Source organism: Nanorana parkeri, unplaced genomic scaffold (assembly GCF_000935625.1).
Source record: "Nanorana parkeri isolate BGI_ZX_2015 unplaced genomic scaffold, ASM93562v1 scaffold124, whole genome shotgun sequence".
In the NCBI taxonomy this organism is placed as follows: domain Eukaryota; kingdom Metazoa; phylum Chordata; class Amphibia; order Anura; family Dicroglossidae; genus Nanorana; species Nanorana parkeri.
The window spans coordinates 714,939-721,424 of record NW_017306392.1 but is presented as its reverse complement, the minus strand read 5'-3'; positions in this window follow the sequence as shown (position 1 = coordinate 721,424).

The following is a 6,486-nucleotide window of genomic DNA, read 5'->3' as shown; positions in this document are numbered from 1 at the left end:
GGTTCCCGACACCTCTACAGGGCATTGCATTGCACATATGGATGGAGCTCCATCACAGCACAGCAGCCCACACTGAACCCCCAGACTGAGCATCCACTCCAGTTCTCGTAAGGTAGGGAGACTGGGTGGATCTTAAAAAAAAGTGTAGTGTATATGTGTGTGTGAGAATGTGAGTGTGTGATTGTGTCTGTGGTTGTGTGTGTCAGTCAGTGTGTTTGAGAGCCCGCACACACTAGTACAGTGCATTCATTGCACAGTCCCATGCGATTACTGCACTGTACCACGCAATAGCACCTACCATGTGTTCTGGTGCAGGAGGTGCGTTGCGATTCATTTGAAAGGTGAACAGAGGAATGCCCAGTCAGCCAACATCTACTGTAACAAATATTGCTATGACTTGGCTGGCAAAAGCCACCTTCTAAGAGCTGATCATCTAACCTCACAACGGGTATGAAAATGTAAACGTTGCAGTAGTATATTGCAATAATAATGCTGCAGTTGCAGTTTCTAAAAGCAAACACCATCATTATTTTTTGGAAGACATAATGGAAATACACTGCTGTGGATAAGTTATCTTGCTTCACTCATAATATTTATGGCCGGCAGTGTTCTTCTACACTAGCACACATGACGTTATTTGCAAAGTGCAGTATCTTTTCATATAGCGTAACATTCTCCATAAACTAAACAATTATTTACCTCTATCAAACTATGCAAATAATTAGGAGCATCTTAAGATGCTCAGTTCTAACTACAGGATTGCTAAAATATTAAAACATAATTTATTATGAATTCCACAAAAAAATCATATATGTAAGTACAGACAATTCATTAGTACATGTAACTAATTAAAAGTCCATATACCAAGCAGTACAGGTTATTTTGCAGTGATCTAGCTGTTGTGTTGTAAATGTATTGAAAGATGGTTGTTCTGTAGGTCCTCAACATGTTTTGACACTTGCCTGCTTCCGCAGGACCTCAAACCTAGAACACTATATAAATAGATTCAACGATCAGTATTAGTGTTACAATAAGCATCATCTCATTTTAAACCTGCCACTTTATAGTCCGGACAACGAGATGGATGAAAACATCGAAGGCACACCCCTGGGGGTTGTATATTGCATCTAGTGGTGCCCACAGAAATCCTATATCTATATGTCAAGCCATATTATGAGTGATCCTAAGTTTGTATATTCAGTCTAAGGTAGTAGTAAGACTTAGCATACCATAAAATTAACTTCAATGTGCCAAAAATCACTTAAATATTCAAATATTTAAAGGTGGGCAAATAGTCACTTATCAAATTAAAATTTACTTAAAATTAAGATATAAATAGAAATGAACATACCAAAAAACAGTGCAGCCAAATATCATAATAGCAGGCTGAGGGTCCCCTGCTAATTAGTGTAAGTGCATCCAGAAGGGGTATTAATATATATCACAGTGATTACGGCTGCGCAATACGTCCAGCAATAGTAAAAGAAAAAAACAATTTAGTAGTTCAATTAAATGATAATAAATAATTCAATAAATTAATGACATTTCATTCGGGGTCATGGAGACGCGGGGACCAAAATGCTGATTTTTGTCAGGTCTCCGACATCGTTCGAATAGCCCAAGCAGCATACATCCTGATGGAGAATATACTTTATTGGGGTGTGAAACATGTTCTCACTCCTACTACCTGCCGATATTGAAATTTATATGGACTAACATTGTTGACATGATATGGTGAGGATTGGCACCATTTCCCTGCTACCTGTCCCAGGAAGAAAACTGATACAAATGTCACAGACTCCTCAGCTGCTAAATGCATTGGGTCTTTTCAATACCATTGGTCAGGGCTTCATCCCACCTGCCAGGCATGTAACCACCTTATCGTTCTGGCTGTCATTTATTGCCAAAAAACATACTCTCTGTTGTTATTAGCTCAGGCTTCTTAATCTCTTTGTCTGTGTCTGTACCCCACCACTGCTGTTGTTCCACCACCTAAAGTGATAGGTGGGTCCAGCCAGTGCAACTGACAATTGACAAGTTTAGTGCAAGAAGTGTATTTCCACAGGAAAGTTCAGAATAAATGTGGGTTTGCACTCCTATAGCACGCACCAGTATAGTAATATAAAACAAGAGTCCTAATAGCCCCCCAGAGTAGCGACCTGGGCATAGCGTTGACTGCTATGACCCCTTTTCTCACACCAGTGGGGGAAGAGAAAGTTAAAGTGGAGCTATTGGCAACAAAAAAATGTACATGCTGCAGTCTGTCAATAGTGTTAACATATAATCAACAGCATTAAAGTGACATTGAAGGCAAAATCCCCCCCCCCCCCCCCCCTCGATCCAGCACTGACTCCTCTCTCTTCCTGGCACTTCTTGTCCCACGGAATCTGTGCGGGTGCACGTTGTCCACAGACTTACCTTACCTTGTGTCTCTCCTCATCTCCCGGCTGAAGATCTGAATTGCGCATGCGCCCGCCCCAAGATCCTTTGCGGCCATCCGAGAATCTTCAGACAAGAGCGCAGAGCGGAGACACAGGTAAGTTTTAACCGTTTTAAAAAGTTTTTTTTTTTTTTTATGTTTTTGCATATATCTACTACTTGCTAGCAGTAGATATATGAAAAAACATACAAGGGTTTAATAACCCTTTAACCTGATATTAAATTCAAAAGGTTTAATGCTGATTATATAACTTACAACGGATGCTGCTTCTTTATGTTTCAAAAAATGTTAGTTTCCTGCAAATTCAGCTGGTCCTCTGAGCATTGGTCCTGATATCCTGTTTTAGGGTGGTTCCTTTCCCTTGCATGGTCCTATGTGTGCCATACTAGCACACCCTCATGTGTGCTAGTAAGCTGCGTGTGTCTCCACAAACACACAGTGACAGCAAGGCAAGTCTTTGCCTTCTCCCTGCTCTTCCTCCCTCCCTCCTTCCTTCTCCAAGCTAGTAGATGGACAGCTGCTGTAGATTGTGCTGTCCCTTGTAATCGTGTACTGGATAGGAAGTTCAGGGAAGCTGAGCTGAGAGAGTTGGAGGCAGCAGTTTAGAAACATGATAACTGTAAGTGCTTGGAGTAAGAAATACTTTCCTGGGCAATGTATATTTGTTTGATCTGGATTCATTATTGAAAAAAAAGTTTGAGAGTTTAACACCACTTTAATAGCAGTTTTGGTTTTTCTTAGCTTGCATTCAATAAAAGCAGGTCAATTGTTTTTCATTCTATAAATCACCTGAACTGCCTTTAACATAGTTATTTTTTCAATCAATGGAGCAAGAAGCATTTAACTGAAGCGGTTGGCGTCTAAGATAAAAAAAAGTCATAAGTCATTTGATATTTTATTTTTAATCACTGTATTCTGAATGAAACTTTGATTAGTTTCAGCTTTGTAGAAGTGAGCCACTGTGTGTTTTCTCCTGGTTGATGTTCGTATAACCTTGGCGTAGAAAATACCAAGCCATGACCTGCAGGTTTGGCAGCGGCACCTGGAATGCTCCATGTTTAATGGGATGTAAAAGTTTTCTAATGTCATCATTTACCTGGAAAAGGTGAATACATGCTGTGTTTAGCAATTCAATCATCAGTCTTTAGAGCTAGATGTTCTTAATACAACCTGTTCTATTTTATAATCAATTAATTACTAACAGGCATCCCTGGAGCTGGGGCCCGTGGCTCACAATAGTGCACAATGTTCCCTATTTAAAGGTATCTATGGTCAAAAACTAAAAATCAATATGTTTTTCTATAGTAAATTTCCTTACGTTCTATCCCACTCTTAATTAACCATATCAACCTAGAAGTTTGTAAACTTACTTATTGAAGATGTCCAAAGGATGTACTTCCTCAATAAAGTGATATAATTTCACTTGCACCTGTGAATATGCACTTCCTCATACAGCCTGCTGTCTGAACTACAACTCAACATCTGAACAATGTAATGGATCATTGCTTGCTGGAAGCAATGCATGAGGGGATATGTAATCTTGAGAAATTGAGATGCATCACATCAAGCAGCAGGGAAAGAGAAGCAAAGCACACTGGGAATCCAGGAAGTTGATGAAAGTGATGGGCAGACAAAAGGCAGCACTCAGTACATGAAGAGATTTTCTCAAGTCAGATTTGATCATTATAGTATGTATTCCTATTACAATGCTGATGTTCTAACAACCTAGTATATGCTGGGACTTTACAACTCCTTTAACAAGACAGTGCAAAGAGAAATAGTGCAAACACTAACAATAAACTTCTCTTATTTGCTCCCCTTTGGTCTACTAAATATACAATTGCAAGTGTTTTATTTTATCTGTTTAATAAGTTCAAAAAATACCTGTTAAATTTGCCAGGAATCCGAGTAGATGACTTTCTGTGCTCTCTGCCTGTGCACAAGGAGGGGTTATGGAGATGTGTCCTTTCTATTCCATCAGAAATAAAGTAGGCAGGGCTGACACCGTGTGCTTAGGAGGATTTCATAGCTGTGTTGTCACATCACAGAGTAAGTTAGGTGCACATTATATTTCTGGAACATCCGCATCAGTTCTTTTTTTTTTTCTGTACTTGCTGTGAAAAGAAAGGGATAAAACATGGGGAAATGTGCATGTATTCCAGACGTGTACTAAATATATATTGTGAGATTTAGCTTCAAATGGTGGAGCCTTAAGGACATAGTCCATGTTCTTTTTAGGGCTTCCCACCTACTTTTATTTAAAAGTTCACACCAGTTTTCCCTCACAGGGGTTTCTCCAACATAAGAACACAACTTTAGCTTTGTCTTTAAGCAAAATAACGTGTTTCCAAGTCTCACCGACTTCAGGTTATTACTTTAAACATCTCTCAAACAGGCTGCATCCAACAGACTTGCCACACAGGCTGGTTCCAGGATGGAGTCCTCCTGACTCCTGGACAGACACCTCCTTTGTCTTCCAGCTGAAGCCCTGAACATGAACCAGCAGCCTTTTCATAAGGGCTGAGCACAGGTGCACCATCATTCGGTGGTGGTCACCACTAAAGCCCAGATCCAGGAATGGAGATTTCTTCCCTCCCAGTTCTCTTAGAAAACTCCCGGCTCCGGGATCCCAACTATAATCCAGGAACCCTGGAATGAGTTGTAAAGCCAGCTCTTTCCTGGTAAAAGCACTTTCCTGGAACCGCTCAGCCCTTCTTGCTGGGTGTCCTTGGTGACCATTTTGTTTGCCAAACTACATAGTAGCATTGCCACTCACTGCCACAGTATATATATGATGGGATATACTGTATATATCTTTGTACAGTAACATCCCCCATACAGATGGTATTGAGGCCTGTACCAAATTCCTCTCCTCCCATAATGTCAGACAAAAATATGATAGTGAAACCATCGCCAAACTCATTGAATTTATACTGTTTTTTATCTTTTGCTTTGCCGTATACTTAAATGTATAGTAGACGCTATACTTTCTATTTAGAATGTTCCCCTAACAAACTCAATTTCCACTTGGTGGTGCTAGAACACTAATTTTTAAACTGTGATCTCGCTGTCCATCAAAATTAAAGTTTAGAAATTCTTCCTGCTTGTCAAGTACTTTCTCCACATTGGGAGGTTTATGTACAATTTAGGAACACTTCATATATGCAAACAACCTTGATATTTAAAGCTTAAAGGAATTACATCTTTTATCTTATCCCCATTGGTAATTTGCCTGTATCACTGAAGGTCATCCTAATTTGTTTTATCTCCCATGACATTTTAGTTATTCTCATTTTACATGCAAATACAGGCAGTCCCCGAGTTACATACATCTGACTTACAGGTGAAACTCGAATAATTAGAATATGGTGCAAAAGTTCATTGACTCCTACTTACAAAGAGGCTATTACTGTACAGCAGGGGTAGTTGTAATGCTACCGCGCTTGTGCAGACGAGGAGTGGCCGCCTTTTTGGGTCTGGTTCGCAGTACAATACTGTACGTACATTACAGGAAGTTGGCTCTAGTTAGACGTGCAGACGAAGGGTTCCCACCTCTTCTTCCGGGTCACTGTGAGGTATTTACTGCTGTCTGTATCCTCATTAGAAAGATATAATCTCACTTCCTGTCCCTGGGACAACAGGAAGTGAGAGGAAATCTACTCCTAGGAAGGCAAATTCACTCCGGTAAGCGTTATCATGGGAAAAAGGTGTCTCCACTGAAGCTTTGTCACCAATCCTTGTTTCCACGACAACCCAACATTTTAAAAATCCAATTGTCACAGGGACAGAAAGTGAGGTGAAATCTTCTGAACAGGGGCACACACAGCAAAACAAACTTTACAGGGGGTTAACCCTTCCCTATGCTATCCCAAATCCCCCAAAACATTTTTGGCTGCAGTTACACTTAAAAAATTTACCTGTTCCAACTTACATACAAATTCAACTTAAGAACAATGTATATGAATGAGTGTGCAGCGCTCAGGGTCACCAATAGGTGAACTATTAAATGTGTGAATACGTGTTAGCAAAAAAATATATAGGTGTTT